Here is a 23,217-nt window from a genome sequence, read left to right on the forward strand (position 1 = left end):
TTGCGTATTATATCAGAAAAATTTCATCTTTTTATGTGAGGAAACATTGAAAATTCAATATTAATAATAATATATTTCTTCAACTTCTCGAAGTAAGGAAAAAGCAGGAGATTGTTCACTTTTCATTTTCTTTCGCAGTAGATCAGTAGAACGTAGAAAAAGCAGATCTCCTGCAAAATCAGTAAATCTGGCAACACTGGTTCTATCCAAGCGATGGAATCCAAGGCCTTCCAGAACGTTGGCAGAAGGTCTTCGATGCTGCTAGGGACCATTTTTGATCTTCCATGTAGGTCTTAGGTGACATATCACTGTTCAAAGTTGGTGCGTAAAAACGCGACAGAACTTTTTTGGTTACCTTTATAATATATTGTGTCTCGGTGAGGAATTTTAGTAAATTTGGAAAATAATTGCTCAATTAACTCTTTAATACGATAAATTCCCCGAATGTAAGAATTTTGATTTCCATGAAAGTTCTTTGTTTTTTCTTGTTGTCAGCACTTCTGCTTGAATGAGAACTTGTATGTTTTTCCTTATTCTTTAGAATGGGAAAATTTTTCCTTCCTGGTTTCGCAAATTCCTTCGTAGTGTTGAATCAAATTTCCCTCCTATATCAACTATTCTTAAGTTTGAAAGGAAGGAACAAAATACTTTCTGGGGCAACCTGAAGACCACTCTAATTTTACTTGCAATAAGTCACGACAGTTAACGGTACCATTAGAAGATTAAGCTCCAGTCTCTCCATAACTATGGATTCTTTAACACATTTTTCTTTTACATCTTAAAAACAACCACTCATAAGACTAAGAGAATAAGTCGGTCTTTTTCAAGCACTTCGAACACTTAAGTTTCCATCCACTAACTGGCTAAGTTGTACCTTCCATAGATTAGGGCTGCACTACATCATAGCTCCAAACTAATGAGCTGGACACTTCTAAACACCTTTCAAGCACCTCTATTTTAGTGTTGTCACAAATTGTTTCTTGTATTCATTCTTCAATCTTCTGGAGTTGATGGATTTTTATTGCCACGGTGTCTTCAGAGATACCATACGATGTTATTCTTATTCCATACTTTCAAACAGGTAATATTATTTCTATTTGGCACAGGTCTGTTCTATATTTTGCTTGTGTCTTCAACGAGAAATTATCTTTAAAATAGCTCTGCAAAGAAAAGAACAAGATATTATTTTTCATTCAAAGCAAAGTAGGAAGGTTGGTGCAGGCGGATGTTGGTTGAAAGCCCCACAACCTCGTCAAGGTCTCTACCTCTGTGAGGGCCTACTTTTGACTGGAGAGGGACGAAGATCATATGCACCATACGATCTTACGCCGGAGAACCAGATTCTAGCAAATTCCTTGATATTTCACTTTGCAAACCCTTTGGAATTCCTTTAATGCCAAAGATTTTGCTGCGATACTTTACCAAAGAATTTGTTATTATCAGAAAAAAAAAGTAACAGAGAATGAAAAAGAAGGATGCTAATGTGTGTGTAAAGGATTGTTGAAGATCAGAAAATAAGGAAATTTGAAAGAAAGTGTTAGTGTAAGCAATAAGGGAAAGTGAAAATAAATGAATAAAATGCTATCGAAATTTTTTGTAACTATTGTTTCACTACTATTGTTGTTAATTTATTCAACGTTTACAGTAATACAAATTTGTCGGTTTTTCTCGTGTTCTCACATAAAAATAAACATTCTTAAGAGGTTTGTGATTGACCTCTTGCAGTGCTCCTAGTATTTCTGAGACAAAGTTCGCGCAAACGAAACAAAATTTTCCCTTTTCAACTTAAATCTCCCGTAGGTTGTAAATGGTGGCATTTCTGCATTTGTGACAACTAGTTAACGCGTGCTAACAAAGAAATGCATTTGTATTGTATTTGTAAAATGACGTATTCACTAAAACACTATATCAGGTAGTCTAAAATGTATTGAACCTTTTGCACACGAAATGGCATCTGTGTACAAAAGCTCAGAGTATATGAGTCGCAGTGGGTCAGACTCAGGCTTGCCAACCATAATTTACCGAGATATAATGCCCTTACGATAATAGGTGAATATACGATAATTTTAGAACGCACACGTTTTTGCAGTCTTTGAATGAACAAATAAAATGCAGATGTGCACTAAATAATAATAAAACACACACACTAATGTTTTTAACAATCATTTCCGATAAAATAAATTGATAATGATTTGTGAATTGGCAAATCGCAACCCTGCATCTATTCTTTAAATACAACTATGTTTAGGAGGGGATGGAAATATTGTGATGTTCAAAGAACAGTAGTGTTAATAAGGATCAAAAAAGAAAAATCGAGGACTGACGCCGATTGACGAACTGAAGATTTCTAAATAAGTTTATTATATATTATTAGTAGTATTATACTTGTTTCTACAATTATCACATGCACAAGGAATGTACGATTTTTTGTAATATACTATAATTTTGGAAACGAAAATTGAAAATTTTGTTCTTTGAGGTTGGCAACTCTGGCCAGACTTAAAGTCATTTGCCAGCTGCTAGTCTATATTTTAAAATGCTAGGTTTACATGTTAGTCCCCAATCCTTTCGACAATGAGATCTTGAAAACCATAAGTGTTAGAAGGTTGTGTTTTCGCTGGTCGATTTCAAATTTTGTATAGATTGTCCAGTTCTCATTCAAATTTTCGAAAACCGTGTCGTTATTGTTCTGTTCAGCATTTTAGGACCCATTTTGAGCTCATAAGATTAACATTGTTGCTTCCCGAAACTACGGGTTAGGCAACCATTAGAGAAGTTACGTGTGGCGGGTTGATGGACATTCCAGGCGCTTTGCTGAAGTCGGAATGGCAAAACTTACATATTGCATGCTGGCAACTTCAAAGGCTCCAAGACATTCAATGAGGCGTACTCGGACAGATATGGATTTATTAGGGAAAAAATATTTCCACTTGATATCGTGTTACTTCTACAAATTTGCTCATCTATACATAGCAATTCACTTCCTTTGTGAGTCTCTTATTCCTTACTTGTGTAAGGAGACATGCACTGTGGGAAGGAGATTCAGTCTAGAGAGAGGATTTTAAGATGCAGCACCTTTTCTAAAAATGTAATTGTTAAACAACCAAAGTTCAAAATACGTATTTCCGGGCATAAAACGAACTGAAATGAACGCACTTTGTTATACCTTTTTCGTGAATGTTCCAACTTTTTGCTAAATTAATAAAATTTTCTCTTTTTTTTTTTACTTCTTTCAGCCTTCAGCACCTTTATTGTCCCCTTTTTCTATATATATATATATATATATATATTTGAACAGAACAATATGTTTTATTTTCAATCTGATTTATACGTAATATTCCATAAATTTAGACTTAATCTTGACGGATTTGCTAGGGACAAATTTGAACTGAATTTGCGAAACAATCCGGACGTAGAAACCTTTGCAACGTCAACTGAACTTCCTGTCCGTGTTCCTACAAGATGTACACCACTGGTTTCCATTGATGTCGAGCAATGTTTAAGGATTTCCTGAACTCCACGCGACAGAAATTAACATTCGAAATCAAGCATAATCAGTTTTCGACAACCCAGTAGTATGTAACGGTTTCTCAAGCCACAATATTGCTAAATTAATGTTTTTTTTTTTTTTTTTTTTAATACCGACTTGGTTTTAACCACAATTTAATTACAAGAATGTTGAATCTTGTACAAGTTTGAGATTAAATAAAACAATTTTGCAATTTGTGTCAAACGTTTAAAGTCAAGTTTTTAACAATATTTGCTGCTGGTGTAATGAATAAAGAATGTTCACGTAACTGTATACTATAGCACTTAATAAAGATATCCTATTAACTCCTTTTTTGCACCTTTTTGAATGATTTCTCAGTATATTCTACGTTTTGTTCCCTTTTTCGTACCACATTTCTGCACCTTAAAATCCGATCCCTAGTCATAATAGAACGATGCACTGAGTAGACAGCGCAGGTTCAGCTAGTCAGAGTTTTAATTTCTACGGTCAATCACTCAAGCATTACTCTGTTACAATACCGGTGGATCTGACCTGTACGATATAAAATGGTAAAGTGTTTGTCATGGGGCAAATTACGATGAATTTCGATTTCATTATCATATATAATTATTTCCTTGTTAAATTACAGATATTTTTTCAGTAGAAAATGGGCTGAAATTTGAAAGTCTCAAATCAAAGTAAAAGTAGGCCAACGTAAAAGAGGAAGAAAACAATGTAAAATTCAACTGTGTCCCGAAAGCCTAGCAGGAAGTCCTATTGCTATTATTACAGTTACAAATATAAATATACGAAAGTGCCTGAAGTTCTTTTTTTTTTCCACTTTGATGTATTCATCTCAGATAAGTTAATAGAAACAAATGGAAAAGGAAGAAAATGGATGCCTTGAAAGTAAAACGTAGACAAATTCACCAGTGTTCAGAAGCTGTCTACAATGTAATGAGCAGAATGGGTCGGTGGGTAAGAGTCGGTCACGGGGGTGGTGGGTCACAGTGGGTGACGTCCTGTTGACCCACGGCCTACTGATCTACCCACAAATTTTGACCCATTTGACCACGACTCACTAACCCATTTCATCTCTGCTGTACTGCAGTATTTGCTTGTCACATTCATTTATGTGTAGCAAGAGCAATAGTTCCAAGTGTTGCAAACAAAAATTAGAGTTATACACAAAAACATAATGGCCTTTTCTTGAAATTGCCTTGTTATCATATTCAATTATTACATGATACAAAAATTACTCTTGAGAAATGATTTCACTGGAAGGAAAGAAAGAATTGCTTAGGAAATTCAGGAGAGCTCTAGGTACCATATCTTCTGCTACATACTATCCCTTGGTTGAGCAACTTCTATATGTAAATCAAGGAATCTTAGGATTGTTACTAAGCATTCTTAGTAGTATCAACGATGTTTCGATCGGAGCTACCAATTCCGCATTCATTTTTTTATAAGGCTTTCTTCATTCGCATGGTCGCGTAATTTTTTTAAGGAAAAAGAATATTATAGATAGAAAATAGATAGGTCTATATTTTACACACAACGGTATATTTCCATTCCGTAAGTAATCGTTTGAGAGCATGCCAAACAAACGATAAATTTACTGTACGGGTACGGTAATTACCATACCATTTCTGTTCGTTTAGATATCAGCGCCGCTGAGTGGCAATCAGAAGAAGTAGTTTCCGTAGTGCACAGCGAGGAAAAGCGAGACGGCACTTAACAGTAGTTGGTGCTTGGCGAGTGAGCTGTTCGCTGGTTGAGTGAGAGAGCTGTGCTTAATAAGACTCGCAAGCAACGGAATGGCTGGGAACAGAAGCTGCTATTAAAGCAGAATCATCAATAACTATCATCCGCAAAATCAGGGGACAGGCCCAATAGTGCTAACCTCTCCCCCCACCAACTTGAGGTGAGAATAAATTTCAATGCTTATTATTATTTTTTAAAAAAATAAATAAACAAAAAATGTATGCTTGTTTGCATTTTGTTGACAAAAACGTTTGATTTATTATTATTATTGTTACATACTTCATATCATAACAATTTGTTATTTTGAAGTAAAAAAGTTCTCAACCCATCCAAGTACTGTACAGCATTAATAAACAATTGCCTACTTTTTTATTACAAAAGTTTAGGAATTGTATTCCTAATCAATATACTTACCTTGAAAGAATTTTACAAATTAAACAGAAATGAAATTATTTTAAAATCATTCTTGCGTGAAATTTTCAAGAACATTTTAATTTAAAAGTAACAGTATTCAATAATTGTACCGTATCCAGTCATGAATATGCAATAATTCGGTAATTTTGTAATAATAATAATAATAATAATAATAATAATAATAATAATAATAATAATAATAATAATAATAATAATAATAATAGTGAGATGGGAAACTAGTATGTAAAGGGCCGACCAAATATTCACAAATGATCAGTGATTAGGTAATGTATTTTCAATATATTAATTCTCCTCATCTGTTCACGACGCCAAGTTCACAACAAAAATGTTTACCACCCACTCAAAACTAAAAATACGCATTCCGAAAATTTTTCAAATGCTACACAGGAGCTCAAACTTACGGATACATTGAATGAATAGAAAATAATCACAATAAAACTATTTATTTTAAAAATTAAAAAAAAGTTCTAAGAACGCGCTAAATATTAATAATTTTTTGTAGTATCTATAAAAATATACATTAACTCCATTCATAGGAAGCGTCTACTACCTGTGCACAGAAAAGTGAGAGCGTTTAGCGTTATTTTTCCTTTACCATGAAATATTCTACAGAAGTTAGTTTGTTACTTACTGATATTTAAGTTTTTTTTTAATCTTAAAGGTTCTCTTAACCTAATGTTAATTTACACTCCTCTTTATTAAAAATGTTTTAAGTCAAATGCATATAATAATAATAATAATAATAATAATAATAATAATAATAATAATAATAATAATAATAATAATAATAATAATAATAATAATAATAATAATAAAGGCCGCGGTGGTTCAGTGATAGAGTACTAACCACTCATGCATGAGGTCCCTGCGTCGATCCCAGCTTCCGCCTTAGAGAAGTTCGTGATGGACAAACACTATTTGCATGGATTTTCTCGCGGTCCTCTCATTTCCTTCCACTTTCGTCATTCCGTCATTATCATCTATCTTCTCATTATCGCCTCCTTTAGTCTCAGTGCACAATCTTCGGAAGTTAAACTAAAATAATAATAATAATAATAATAATAATAATAATAATAATAATAATAATAATAATAATAATAATAATAATAATAATAATAATAATAATAATAATAATAATAAACATTCTAAAAATTCTCATAGATTTGTTAAGTACTCCAAATATCTTGGCTGATTGCTATCAATAATTTGAACAAAAGGTGGTTGAAATTTAAAATTTAAATTATTATAACCTAACACAAGGTGTATATATACTATCATCTGAATATACGAAATGGACAAAGAAAATTATATTTTTTTTTAGATTTAGAAGAATTCGATAAAAAATAAAACGAGAAGGTAGAAATTAGGTTTATATTAGGATCTCATAGATTTTTTTTCACAATTAATCAAAGACATGCTGACAATGGCTTAATGATAGAGTGTGCCTATCTCTGATGTGTGATGTGATTTGATTCCAGTCCATATGAGTTATCATATCAATAGATTGGCTGATGCTTTCCGACTTTTCTCATGCCATTAATTTTTCAACGTAATTCATTTGTATAATCATTCGTTACCTTTATTCCGAGATCTCAAACTAAACATTTTACAATATTTTAAATCACACAATTAAAAGTGATATATTAATAGATCTAAGTTTATTACATAAATTGCTATCTACTGTATATCACATTAAAACATGTTTAATATAGCCTGTAACTGTTTTCATTTCTCTGGGAGCGCATATAGGGTACCTCAGGTACTTTCTTTCCTATTTATGTAATTGTGAAAACCATGAGTGTGTATTAGTCCATAAACCCACATTGAAGTACTTTATCTTCTTGCGTCTGTGGATAACAACGTTTCTTACCTGTGAATCAGTTGAGGTTGAATGTGCTGAAAAGAAAATTTATTAACTAATAAAATACTGAGAATAATGTGAACAGAAACTTTTAGGAATTACCGTTATAATTTCTTATACTATTTGAAAGTACAGTATGTTTCATGAACTACTCCTCAAAATCGTCCTTTATGGTAACTACTATCTTAAAGACAAGTTCCTAACTTAAAACAATATATTTTCCAATTTAGAACCACTTAAGAAGATGGAATACAATCTGGTCTATTGTCTTGCTCTTATGCCCTATATAATAGGAGATACAAATAATTAGTACACATGAACGATAATGGAAGAATGAGAAGATGAGAGAATCTCCAGAAAACTTAAACACACGATGTTGTCTGCTACAAACTCGCATGGTTCGAGAAAATAAAATGAATGCGAAATTCTTAACATTTGTTACGGATTAAGCTTAAACTTTGAAAACTTTTTCGTGAAAATCTAAACCTCTACTAATAGTTTTAGAATTTTCTTCAGGAAAATTAATTCTGTATTGGAGCTATTTTGTCAAGGACATAATCATTTTTCTTTTTTAAATTTTCAAAACTATAGGAAATATGCAGGGTAGTTCCAAATAATGAGCACATAATTTGTGAATCACATCAATCAAATATTCTAATGATCTTAAGTTGAAAAACGCACCTTTTCTGACTTGCTACCGAATGAGCAAGTAAATACTACTAATTCTGTTAAAACTTGAATAGATTTATACCTGAATATTCTAGTAACCTTCAGATTTTCGTGTGAAATACTTTCAAATTATTAGAGTTTGGCCGAACAATTTATTAATATACCAGTAACAAATTGCTGGTAATTATTCGGATAACAAAAATTTATTTGAACAGTTATTTAAATAACTAATATTTATTCAAAGAATAATTCTGTCAATAATTATTCAAATAACTCATATTTGTTTGAATAATTCAAATATCTACTATTTAATTGAATTACTAATATTTGTTCTTACAATTATTCAAATAACTAACATTTGTTCGAATAACTATTCAAATAACTAATATTTGAATAGCTCAAATAACTAATATTCATTCGAATAATTATCCAAATGACCAACATTTGTTCGAATAACTATTCAAATAACTAATATTGATTCTAATGAGTATGCAGATAACTAACATGTGTTTTAATAATTTTCAAATAACTAGTATTTGTTCTTACGTGGATTAACAATCAACATTAAACATAGCGGCGGAAGAAGAGTTACTAATGAAAACTTCAGAGGGGGCTGAAATAATTTAATATAATATAACAGAACACATTTTTATTAGATACAGGTTTAACTAGGGGTAATTATTTTTGTTCAGCAATAGATTCTTCTTATTTCATTTTACAATCCCGAAACTACTCCGTCTCCTTTAGCCTAGAGGACATAAACTTAGAAAAAGAAATCCTTTTCCAAAATTATTATTATTATTTTGGAATGCAAGTTCCAACAGGAATAATTTTGTAACACTCTTCGTTAGTTTTCGAAAAAAGAAAACTTTCGAGAAATAAATCTTAAATGTTTCTTTTTAGTATTGTGAAGTTTCTTTTGTCTTTTTAAACGTCCTTCGACTTAAGTGATGGATGTGACAAAGCTAATTTTATAAAAGAAGGTTTCGTAAGCAATGTTCTTGAGATAGAAGTTATTAATATCTTGACCTATTAACGCGTTCAGCAGGTAAACTCTCTACGAATAGGCATGTTTAAGAGTAGCAAATGTTATGGCCTGGAGGAGAATGGTGTCAAAGTCACTTCGGTTTTTGTTTGTTTTTATTTTCACTTTTGGATATGTTTCATACCATTTTTTCTTTTTTTCTTTACTTGAAATTTTACTTTTTAGGATAAAAATAGGGATCTTGTCTTTGTGATCTAAAGTATGCCTCCACAAATAAACTTGAGACTACTAATGTTTATTTTAATGGAACAAATTTAGAAATGAAGGAGAAAAAGGATGTAACATTTAAGGATGTCGATTAAGGCTATTTGTCATGCTTCCTGTTCCTTTGTTTGACTGTAAATGAAAGCAAAGACAACAGACAATATGGTTTCTTTTAGAAAGTAAATCTCTCTAACATTTTAAACTAACACTTGTTTCCAAATCTTTCATATAGGGCAGAAATTTTGATCTCATAAACTACAACCGTACAGATTTCTGGACTAAAAAAAAATATCCATTAATAACATTATGAAGATGCCAGATGTCCTTCTTTCAAGACTTATTATATTATTCAATGTCTTATTGACGAATTTTAAAGAAAGCCTTGTAAAGTAAAGAATTGAAGCGGTTAGAGAATAAATATGGTATGTAACAAATTATACATTTCGGGAAAATTTACTTCCACAACTATGTCTGTTAACATATACCCTTCATCCGGATCTCTTCACTCGGACGAAGACTCAGTAAATGATATATTATGTAGCATGACTAACATCTAACATGTGCATGAACCGCCAGAATTCAACGTTTCGAAAAATGTAACATAAAACCTCTATTCTCTAAGCACTTCAATTATATATTTTACAGCATTTTAAAAAAAGAAATAAAATTTCCAGTTTAACATTCCACGTGTATATCCTTTAGACTAAATGAGGCAGGCGGACAATTCATGAATGTGAATTATTATGAAATAACGGATGGAATGATAATGTGGGAGAAAAAAGGAGAATCTCGCGAAAACTCACGGACACAATATTGTCGACGCGACAAATTTGTATGGACGGGATCGAACAAAGGACCCCTTGCATTTCAGATGAGCGCTTTACCACTAAACTTTCGTGTCCCACACTTTTAAAGACCTATTCTACTTTTTATATATGGCATAGAAAATTATTAAAACTTTACGATAAAAACTCTAATAAACAATCTTAGTAGAAGAGTCTGCATTTTTTTCCCTGTAGGTTCTTAGTTTTGTACATTCTATACATATTAGACTTTTGATTGATTAATAATGTTGCAGAACGATTTTTATTTAATTCTCGCAGTGCATCCCTTAAATAAGAAACTTTCATACTCGGAACACATATCTGGAAGGCTCTAATATCCTGAAAGGCCCTTCTTAACATTATTACATGTTTTTCACCAAAACCTCACGACACTGATTGAGATTTGATTTACGTGTTATTCTTGTTTACGGACTAAGAAATTTCAAAATACGGACTAAGAAATCTAACTCTAAACTAACTGAACTTCTGAACATTATAGATAAAATTTTTGAGTCGTAAACTTGCATTAATTTCAAGGAGAAATAGTACCAATATACAGGTATACAGGCAGATGTATATAGTTTCCTATAGTTTCCCGAACCAAACATACCTTTCATTTTACATTTTGCCCTAAAATCTTAGGTTTACATACACTTTTAACTATCGGAATGTTGAGATTTATATGCATTTTTTTTTAATTATCGTGCCTGAGCTTGTAGATAGTTGCCCGGTTAACTTTTCCTATCTAGAATATAAAATTTAGTGCGCAATAAGAAAGATTAAGTATACATTAAAAATTATGTATGCTCTTTCGAGCATACTAGTTTCTACTGATATGTTGACAAAACTAATTAAATTAATACCTTTATGTGAGACCATAAGTAAGTCCATTGTCTGAAATATTCCAAATATTTTTTTCCTTTCTCTTTTTCTTTCCTTCTTTTCTTTTCTTTTTCTTCCCGAATTTTGCGCTCCCTTACTTCGGCGCCCGGAGTCCTGCCTTCCCCCATGGCTTGACATTGGGCATATAACAGGATTACGCATTAAATATTTGTTTACAATGTATGACCAAAATTATTAGAGTAGTTTTCCAGGAAATCAGAATTTTAGACTTTAGGTCAACAGGAAACTATAGCTAATATAGATTATAGAAAAAGAAATACGACAAAATATAACAAAAAAACTGGTGAATCCCAATAATTATTAAGTTTAAAATTGGTCTTGTTTTATTAAACGGTGTTGCCAAAGGCTACAGCTCTGCAAACATGGACAGCGGGTAAGAAGATTACTAGAAACAAACCCAAATCTGGTGTTCGATTTTAGGATCGCGATGGCTCAGTGGTAGAGCATTCACCTCTGGTGCATGTGGTCCTTGGTTCGATCCGAGCTCATGCCAAGCGAGCTTTGTGGTGGACAAACACCATGTGCGTAGGTTTTTTTTGGGGGGGGTTCTCCGGTTTCCTCCCCTTTCTTCATTCCACCTTTCATTGATTTCTTATCATCACCGTTTCCTTTAGCCTAGCCGGCATAACCATGGGACAAAACAAAGTAGAAATTGTTGATTTAAAATTGATATTTTTTTTATTTTAATCTCTGACAGTTTCTGTTCTTTTTCATTCAACATTTTTATAAGCCAACCTAATTTGTCTGTGAAACAATACTCAAAATAGAAACGACATCAAACTTACTAACCTTCTTTAATAAAAAACAAGTTTTAATTCGATAGATACACACGTACAAAGTAGAAGACAATGCAAACTACTTCGAATGACATCATATAGCATTATCTAGAGTGGAAGGGAAGATTAATTTTTATGGATGTGGGTCAAAGAAGGGAAGAGACTGAGTTGCGCACAAGCGGAAACTTTTCCCCTTATTTCTTCTTCTTTTTCAAAGGTTATACGTCTTGATAACGTCCAGTGATAAGGACAAAAACAGACATAATGTCTAAACCATCATCATTTCTCATTTAAAACTTCTTTCCTATTGTCATAACGGCTTTCTGTGTGGAACTACAAATAATACAAGAGATAAAACATTTACTTCCTCAAAAGTAATCACATGAAAGAAAGAACAGTTTTTTTTAATTAATTTTTTTTTTTTTTTTTTTGTTACTTTAATCTCTTTTTCCACCTGTACACCAGCATTTTCCAAACATAGTGATCACTTTCGAGTGCTATATTTTCTCAAGAATGAAACACGAAAGTGCTGGTATAGGACATTAAATCGATGTACTTTAAAATCTTCTCAGTTTTTCGATTAGCAATACAACCAAATAATCATGAACAAACACTTTTTATCTTTGAACCACTATCTGCTCCTACCCTTAAATACTATGTAGTGATACATATGCTCCCAAGAAATAGTTCAATATAGCACTAACTATATTAGTAATAACTTGAATTATAGTTTCGGTGATGGTACCTCTATCTTCATCAGACTCATTAACGTGTCTGTAAAGATACTGATAAATTACCAAAACTCCAAGTTATTAGTAATACTATATGCAGTACATAGTTCTTTTCTCAGATTTTGTTATTTATTCTAGATTCAAAGCTACTCTGATCAATATAATGTACTGTATTACTATTTATGTACAAACTAGTAGTTTCCCGGAAATTTTCGGCTTGCTGTGCGCTATAGGTTAAAATTCTGTTTAATTGAAAAACTCTTTGCTTACATGTAACAAATTTATTTATTTATGTATTTATTTTATTTTATTTTATTTTTATTTTTTATTTTATTTTATTTTATTTATTTTTTGAGTTTTCCCCCTTAACCATCCTAAACTTCATACCAAATTTAAGCAAAATTGTTTGAGGAGTTTGTCATATACAACATTATGTATTAATTTAAATCACTGAGTAGCAAGCAGCAATAACGCAGGTAGCCACATATGTTAGCATGACTCCTTACTGTTAGAAATTAGCATGACACATAGTTTGGAATGCTTGCCTTTTATTATTATGACACGCCGTAATTTCTGCACATCAAGGTAGTTAGCTTCTCAGAACAAACATATATATAGAATAAGCTACAATAGTACACTCGATCTCCATATATATTCTTAAGTACATGTTCGTTCAACACCCAGTGGCAACCCATGAATGCTATGAATATAACAATTCAAATAAATGTGCAAGTTACTGTAAGAAAATAAACAAAACAAGAAAGCAAACATTCCCAAAGGAAGTTGAAACTCCAAATTCCTATACTCTATATTTGATGAATAATTATTTAGAAAGAAATCCGTAGTAATCCCAATTTCCTCAATTTCATATTTATTTGAATTTCATATTATGTTTTGAAACGGAATTGTTCAGTTCAAAGTTTCATAAGCCATATTAAGAGGTAACATAATATTCTCGTGTGTTTGTTGCAGTTCGTTCAAATAAGGTGTCTTCCCTTAACGTTAATAATACAAATATAATTAACACGTTTCAAACACAAGCTTTTGTTTGTGACAATAAATTGTAATTTTCTTAAGGCATAGAACATTACAATTAATATTGACTTGTGTTCAGAAAATACTAACAATAGATTATGCCAGAAAATAATTGTCATCCAGGTGCTTAAGAAAAGTGTTTGGAAGAACTAGTTTCACTCGAACATCTTTACCAGTTCTGCTAAATTTTATTGAGTTCTATATACTAATTACTATTTTTCTCATTTAAAGTATTTCGACTACATTATGAAAGAAAGGGTTATTTGAATATCTTCTCTGAATCATGGTCATCTGTATTCTGTCATCGCTGACAGATCACTGGCCTCGAATTTATAACCTTCCATGAACTAATATACTTAGTTAATCTGTTAATTTTGACGTAGAAGTTACGTATTTTAATATCTTTCATCATCTACAGTATTCCTTTTCCTCTCTTTCCTACCACCATACTTTCTACTACGTCCCTCAAAATACAATTTCTTCTCAAATAGGTCTGAACTAGTCTCTATTTCTTCAGCTTTTTACAACATTCTCGTCTTTCTTTCTATACTTCCTTATTGATTTTTGCTAATTCTGTTCATTTTTCTGCCTATACGTGATTCAATACCTATAGTCACTTTGTCTGTTTTTATGTTTTTGACCTGTATAGAAAACCCAACACAAAACACTTTGTAAATGTTTTTCATAACTATTCTTCAACTAATCGCAAAATATTTTTTTTCTTTCTAAAGGCTTCTTTCACCTTTCCTATCCTTGTTTCTAACTCGCGCATGCATTTCATCTCTTCATCAATAATATTATCTGCTTTATAAACACTTATCACCTCTTCTACTTTCTCCCCTCGAAGTTCTATGGTTGTCACAGTTCAATTTCTTCTAATCACCATTGCTTTCATCTTTTCAGTCTTTTTTTTTTAATGTGTAATTATAGTACAATGTATAACGGTTTGAGCCTTTACTTCACATTGTTTCTTTTTTACGATTTGCGGGCTACGTTATTTTTCTGGATCGAGTATATATCTTCAATAAGACTATGGTTAAAGCAGCATTAATACTGTTTACAAACGACATTAAATTTTTATTTTCAACTTTTGCTTAAGACGGTCAGAAACCAGCAATCATTGTATGTGTTTTAAAAGTTCTTCAAATATTTTTTCTGTTGAAAGATCATAGATTACTTTTCAGTACAAATGGTGTGATATACAGCGTATGTCTTCGTACCTCTTTCTTTCTTTCTTCTATAATGAATTTTGTGTCTTATTATATTCAATTGTCTCAAGTTTTTGACTACTTTTAATTCTCCTTTAGAATCTTATATTTACTTATATATGTACTTAATTACTCTTTCATATTCAATTTACTTTCTTATTTACAGCTTATTTACTTTCATCATTACTAAGAACTTTTCTATTTTGATTTTTTGTCTTTTGTTCTTTAATTCCTTACTGACAAAGATCAAGTGTTAGGAGAAGCTTGGCTGAATCTCTCGCACTTTAATAAATACATTGCATTTAAATTTGAATTTGAATTGAAACAATCGTGTTGTAGACTTTTCGAATTTAAACTAACCATATTTAATCACTATCCCATATTCATTCCCTATCTGTGTGATTGATATGTATTTGCTTCCGCTTGGTAGCTGTGTTTGAATTTTATTTGCTCTCACTATCTGCATTTGCGCTAATTACTCTGATTGAGTAGCAGAGTTTGCACATGATAAAACATCGAGATTTCATCAAACTATTGAAATGTGTCGGAATTATATATATAGACGGTCAGAAACACTGAAGTGACTTTCAAACCCTTTTTGAGTAACCCTTCTGCGGATTTGAATTAGCTATCTCTCAGGTGGGTCTATGTTGTAGGTATGACAACGATCATTATAAAGTATTTTGTACTTGAACAACACATGCTGAAAAGAAATTCCTTTTACAAAAAAATCTAGGGTAATAACCTTTACCCCATTTTCTCGCATACCTTTCGGATGTAGGGACGGTGTTTAAAAAGAGTTTTTTTTTTTTTTATTCGAGAGTAGGAATGTTAGAATTATTAAAATAAATTCAAGTTACTTCATAGTAGATTATGTTAAATGTTGGTTAGGAAAAGCACAAAGCCACAAACTAATCAAATAAATCGTTAGATTTTACACAAAAGTGCTTCGTACGGATTTAACACCAATTAATTATTTTCCGATTTCCTCTCTTTTTCGTTGCACGTTTTCATTCGTGGACACCCAAATAAGTTTTATTTGCTTCTTGAAACAATAAAATCGAGTTTTCTTGTTCTGCAATTGTGCTCTGTACGCAAAAGAAGAATGTTAAATTGGAAGTGAATTATGGGAAGAGAACTCAATGAAATGGAAGTAGCTTAAAGATATGGGAGAATGGGAATCCTGAGAAAGCTGTTCTCCAGGAACTTACATTGCCTGGAATCGTATGAACCGTACCTCACACCGATGATAAGCAGTCTACCACTGACAAGGGAAATGCGTGAAGTGGTACTCCTAGTCTATATTTTATATATCGTTGGAAAGGTCACACCGAGTACACCTCATACGTGAAATATCTCGCTTGAATGGGGCCTGTAGAGCGTGGATCATATTGCATTTTGCACTTTTAACATTGGATTCGTACTCACCGACCACGAGAACCTCTGCCTACCCGCTTTCTGTTCCATAGTAGTGTTTTGAATTTGTCTGCCATCTTGGATCCGCCATTTTGATTTGTAAACATTCGTATTCAGCTACCTTTTCGACCTATATATATATATAACAATTACAATTACATCATAGCTTCCTATTTTGTCCAGGTTTTCTGGTGTTTCGGAACGTGCTTTGTTCGGATCTTCAAATGGTCGCCACGCTCCCTACAGGCCCCATTCAAACGAGATATTTCACATGTGAGGTGTACTGTGCACTCTGTGTGGCCTTTCCAACGACATATAACAAATGAAGATCCCCGCGTACCACTTCACAAACTTCCCTTGTGAGACATCGTTTCTCGAATAGCTCCTTGGATTGTTTTTTCTCTATATATATATACAATTTATTATAACCAATAACAGAAGAAATGCCGAGTTGTTACACAAATACGCTACTTGATTGAATACTTTAAAATAAAAGGACTTCCCATGTATAAATAAATCGAGTGCGGGTTGTCGAGTTATGGATTATTACATGCTAACCGTACCATAATATCCTTATTCTTAAGAAAAAAACGCCAATAAATAAGTTCAATGTCAGCCTTGTGTAGCTTTTCCTCAAAAAAAGATTTATTACATATTTATCTTAGATTTCTTTCTTATCTTATCAAAAAAGCTACCCTGTAAACTTGAGTTTTAAATTTGTAAATGTATTCAAGATAAGTATTTCAAATAGATCTTTCTTTTGGTCATGTTTACTTTCGATCAAGTACAAAACTTTCATTTTATTTTTTTTAAGTTGTCTTATTTATCAATGGCTTCTTTAATACTTTAAAGGCCAAGGTTATAAGATTTTCACCTTCTCAAGCAAGTGTTACCGTCCGGAACTCCATTTTCACAAGCAGAGTGCATTTTGGTTTCCTGTTTACTTCTTTTAAATGGTTCGATTGATCTCAACTAATGGTTCGACTGACCATCAGGATTATCGGTGGCTAATTGTCTTTTAGCTTGTAGGTAGCTTGATATTTCACTTGGGTACTAACTGGGAGGTGAATACCTGGCAGAGAGGTTCAATGGTTGCTGCTTCCTGTTCTTAGTAAAGTCCACCAGGGTGATCTTGGTGAAATTAGTTTTGATTTTCAGTTTTTGGTCCAGTTCTCGATGAGGTGGATGTGTCGCTGGAGATATAGTTCTGTATATCGATAGTTAAAACGACTCGCATAGGAATAGTTAAAATGGTGTCATAGGAATAGGTAAAGGCCATGGTGTTTTCTGTTGTTGGGATACCACTGGTATAGACATTGTATAGCAGCGGGAAGAGGCAGGAATCCTGTGGAACTCCGGCATTGATCCGTCGGAATATTGTGAGGTGGCCTGCGTGGTTAACGCGGAAACTGCTGCTGGAGGTAATTTTGTATTAACTTCGCCAAATAGAATGGAATCCCTGTCTGGAGCAATTTATGTACAGGACCATCGTGCAACGCTTTGTTGAAAGCTTTCTCTATATCCAAGAAGAGGGCCAGGGTGCGGCTGCATTCGTTGAAACGGTAAATGATCGCACCTGTAATTCTGATGAGTTGAACTGCAGTGCCATGGCCGGGATGGAAGCCAAACTGATGACTTGGGATGATTTTCCGTTCCTGAATATAATGTTGCATCCTCTGGTGTCTAAGCCTCTCCACGTATTTGCTGAAGTCTGACAGCAGATTGTCCAACACCAAGGCCCTCGCCTTCCTAGGTATATTAAATATCTAATAACTATTAATAATAGTCAGAATTTTTATTAGTTGTTACTTTTTTCCACTAACAATTCATTCGTAGTATATTTGACATTTATTAAGAGTATCAAACAACATATGACATTCCATATAATCTTCCACGAAAATAGTTTGTGAAAGTATGAATTTTCTGACAATATTTACATGAGTAGAAGTCCTGTCATTTGTTTTTCTTATGTCCACTGTGTCAAATATACTGCGTAAAGCTTTGTTCATATCAAAAAATAATAACTAATATAAATTCTCACTCTAAGTTACGAGATACTTGTTATATCCTAGAAAGGGTGATGACCTTGGTGTTGAAATAAGAAGCTAACAATGGTAGACGAATTGAGCTGTTTTAATAATGTCAAGTTTTTCTGTTGACATGGCGATTTCATGAATGTACAGTATATATCTCCAAATTTAAATAGAAATAAAAAAATACTACTATGGATATAATTACAAAAATAATAGATGCGTAAGTTCAAATGGCATTTCGAAAGCAGTTTTGTGGAAAAATGCAGTACAAAATTGTTCCCATTGCTTATTTACATTTCATTTTCATAATAAGTTCAAAGTAATGCTGTTAAAATTAGGATAATCCACACTTGAACTATACAATCTCTGTATTTTCAAACAATTGTTCGATAAATTTATTCAAGTTTCATAAAATTGTTCAGAAACCAAATACAAAATTAATCGAAAATCGAATACTTCTCTACTCTTAACCCTGTGACCTCATAATGGCATTCAGTGTTAACACGCTAACCGTTTACAAAGATTTTGCCCTTATAAAGAAGTTACCTTCTAAAACGAATATTATTATTTAAATTAAAATTGCTTCAGCATCCTTATCTACTGGAAGACCTTAATTTAAAAGTCAGGTAACTGCTCTGTCTTAAGCAAAAGAAACAAATTAAGTCTTGTTAAGCTTAAAAGAAAACACGCGGCTCATACGTTTAGTTCAAACCTCGTAAATCATTGTAAAGTTACTGATATACTCGGTGGCTTTACCGCTTTCCTCTATTAATATCTTATCCCTCCGTATTTTCATGCATTGCCTTCTTCACTTATAACATCGTTGCGCTTTTCTTTCCTTTTTATCTCATTAATTGATAGCCGCGAAGGTGACCTATTGAGATAAGGGTAATTACCAGATGTTTACACTTCCGGAGCTTGCACGAGCACTTTCAGCACTTGACATTTTCAATGTCTGCTTGGTTTATGTGTGTCACAGTAAGGGAACCAGCATAAACAAATGTTTGCAAATTGTAAATTGTATTATTATCAAATAGAAGAGAAAGTAACAACACACTGAATGTACTGCATCAGTTATTGTAAAATAAAATTATCTACATTCCAGGAATATTATCCGTAAAACTTATCTATTACAGAAGCAAAGTAAACAAGCAATTACACTTACAATTTCTAAGTTTAAAAAAATAATATTTATTCTCAAACTTTTGGTCAAAATAGTTACATTTTTAATTTATAAATTAAATTCTGTTTCCCTATAGACCAGTGGCTAACCTATGATTCTAGATCGTGTGATCCCCATGTAAGACCACAAACTTTTTCATGGTAACTAGTATCGTGAAGTAATTGGAGAATGATCTAAATTGAGAGGAAGCTATCTCTAGTTTAGAAAGACAGAACTAAGGCCTAGAGGAAATGATGTGCTAACCACATATCACCATCTTGTCACGCTTTTCTTTCAACCCATGTTGATGAGCTTTTTCCACATACCAGACTCGTAAACTGACTTCAGTTAACTACAATGAGGTTGCGTGTCAGTGGTGGGTGAGTCATATGGTCACATGTTGCTAGGGAAACATCATGAATAAGCATATTCACTGCATTATAGAAGGAAATTTGATAAAACTGACTAACAACAGACAACTTGTTATCGTTGATTACACAGCCACACACAGAAAATAAAAGTTCTGTACACCTGGCCCCAGGGTATGAATTCGATGTATTTTGTTATACAGAATCCAAATTTTGAAACCCTAGGACGATTGACTCTGTCGATTTTGTTTAATGGGCGCAAAACATGCGTCATCTCCCTCCAATATCGCTAAAAAAATTTCACCCATAGAAAATTGACACGGTCAATCGTCCTGGTGTTTTGAAAAGTTGGATCTTGTGTAACAAAATACATGGAATCCCTGGGCTCCCCTGCACAGAACTTTTATTTTATGTGTGTGGTTGTGTTATTAACTCCTCCTTGGTCTTTGGTGGGTTAAATTTTCTTCATAGATCATTTATATTTACTAAGTGTTCATTCTTATTTTGAGAGGTATTATATGGTAGTCAGTGTTGTTGTTTTGCTATTATTTTAAATGTTTTCATGAAGTATTTTCATACATTTTTGTGAAGGAACATAAGGAATATGTTCACTCATTTCCATGTATGACAGAATTACTTCAGGGAAAACATACAGAGAAAAAGAAGTACTGTATGTTCTAATGGGTATATTTCATTCACAGATTAATAAGAGTAATAAATTACATTTGTCGTCTTCGTCATTATTCTTTTGATCAATCAATAAATTTGATTGTCAGTTCAATGTTACAGAATCTAAGTATTGAGCTTTTCATATGACCATAATGGCTTCAAACATTTGTTTGTTACTACAGTAACCTTGCAAATGTAACGAAAGATTTTCTTTTTTAAAAAAAGTAAGAACAAAATTTAACTTACAGCTTGTGGTGAAGACAAGAACTACTTTAGTTTTGTGTAAGATGTTACACATATTAATAACTTTATTGAAGATATTTAAACACGAATGCAAATATCAAACTACATTTTTTTAAGGTATATACTTTTAATTTCAAAAGTGTGTCAGAAGAAGAGAGGAATTAGACAGGAGAATGCATTTTCAATTTCATATTTTTAATCATATCATCAACGGTTAATACAATAGTATTTATTTATTTAACAATCACCAGATACAGCTCAGAGACCATTTTATACTGGATATCTAACAACAACAATAACAATGGAAAGGATTTGGGAAGGTATCCTGTTTAGTATGTACCATCCTAGCGTTTGCCTGATAGGACTGAAGAAAACCCTGGAAAATCTCACCCAGGAAGGTCGGCACCGGAAATCGAACTCATGACCTCCCGAGTGCGAAGTCAACACTCCAGCACTTGAGCTACAATATATATATATAATATGAAGAATGACCGAAAAATAAATTGGCACTATTTTTTTTCGTTGTTGTTTTCTGCAGAGGTTAGTGTTTGTTAATGAAACGTGATAGAAACCCATTCCATGTAAAATAATATTTCGTAGAAAATTAATTTTAAATTAGAAACAATAGAACTCTTTAAATTTCCTCGTCTATTTTTAATCAGAAACATTTGTAATGAAATACTGAAATTAATTAGTCATGATGCTTTTACATCATTTTATTTGACCAACTAATAGAATTTAAGTCATGGGTTTAGCTCTCTCACACAATTCTGAAATTAAATTCAGTTTTCGTTAAATGCTGAAGATTAATATATAGTCCTTGCCAGAATTACTACCAAGTCAGTGCTTTGGAGACATTACCATAACTTAATACAAAAATATTTGTAATCGCCAGATGTAATGTAAAAATATTTGTATTTGTAATGTATTTATAATTAGTGACGACATAATTGACTATTGGACACATTAATCTGATAAGCGATATAGTCTCGATAGCCTTGTGAACTTCGAAAATGAAATGAAAATTTTTGAGTTTTACGTCCCACGGTTATGCCGGTTAGGCTAAAGGAGACGGTGATGATGAGTAATGAATGAAATGGTGGAATGAAGAAAGTGGGAGGAAACGGGAGAACCCCGAGAAAACCCACGCACACGGTGTTTGTCCACCACAAAGTTCACTTGGCGGGAGCAGGGTTTGAACCCGAGACCCCTAACACCAGAGGTGAACGCTCTACCACTGAGCCACCGTGGCCCCTCCTTGAGAACTTCGTTTCGTGGTTCTTTGGAAATAGTTGCCTTAGCTACAACGATTTACAATAACCCTCATGTATTCAGCCTACAAATGTATTTTTATTAATGGGACAATAATACTTCTTATTTTAATAGATCAAAAATACATTGTGATTTGTTTGTAAAGTCGAACTTCTTTTGTATCTTGAATATCCACGTGACTAAAAAAATACACTGGTGATTGACTTTAAATTAATTATATCGCTGATTTCTGTTTGAAAACATAAGCTAGATATATAATGCAAATTAAGTTTCAACCCAGGATCCAAACAATGTTTATAACTTTCCCATGTTCAACAAAAAGAATTGCTTATCAATATGATTTGTATGCATTAAATTAAATTGAAATATATAAATTGTTTGAAATACCTCCATACAACTCGAAAACTTTCAACTTTACTGGAAGAATTGATGTTTTGTTATGCGCACATGCAAAATAACTGCTGAAGGCTATACTTTGGTAATCAATACTTGTTGAATTATTCCGTAAGTATTGTATCCACAAACCGAACGAATTGCACCTTCCATGCGTATAAAAACGTTAGAGTGAAGTACATTGTCGAAGCAAATACATGCTTATGTTTTACTTTTAAAAAATGACAAGACATCTAAGTGTACAGTTTTAAAAGGATATATATATATTCTTTTCATACCCTACAAACTTTCTGTTTCATTAAAATAAACATAAAAAGTTACCAAGAAGAATAGTCAAGATAACTATTAATATTGAAATGTAGTACATGAAAATATTCCAAGAACATTATAGATTCTCACTAGAGCTTCTTTTCAACTCAATTATAGTGTGCTATATAAAGATGTGGTAATTTACTTCTTAGAATACTCTTGTGAAAAGCATATCTTGAATTATACATTCGTTTCTATTATTATCATTAAGGTATTTTTGAGACTCTAGTTCGTGGCTTAGATGGTATTTCTACGTTCGGAAACAGACCTGCAACTCGTTCCGAAATCTCTTTAACAAATTATTCTTGATATCAGGAAATTTTTCATTCTTTTAGCATAGTTTCCAATCTTGATTAACGATGTTTAACGACTCATTTAAGCACTGAGGCTATTTGATTCAGGAATTC

General features: G+C 32.5%; 1 protein-coding gene across 1 annotated transcript in view; it reads left to right on the forward strand.

The window, feature by feature from the left end:
* The first annotated feature begins 5,210 nt into the window (after window positions 1-5,210).
* LOC145677120 (serine/threonine-protein kinase NIM1) overlaps window positions 5,211-23,217 on the forward strand; it is a 161,837-nt gene continuing 143,830 nt past the window's right edge. The window contains exon 1 of the mRNA XM_081747770.1: window positions 5,211-5,414. The gene's annotated coding sequence lies outside the window, so the exon portion shown is untranslated. The remainder of the gene's footprint in view (window positions 5,415-23,217) is intronic.

This window comes from Thermobia domestica, chromosome 2 (assembly GCF_964235325.1).
Source record: "Thermobia domestica chromosome 2, izTheDome1.hap1.1, whole genome shotgun sequence".
NCBI classification, from domain to species: domain Eukaryota; kingdom Metazoa; phylum Arthropoda; class Insecta; order Zygentoma; family Lepismatidae; genus Thermobia; species Thermobia domestica.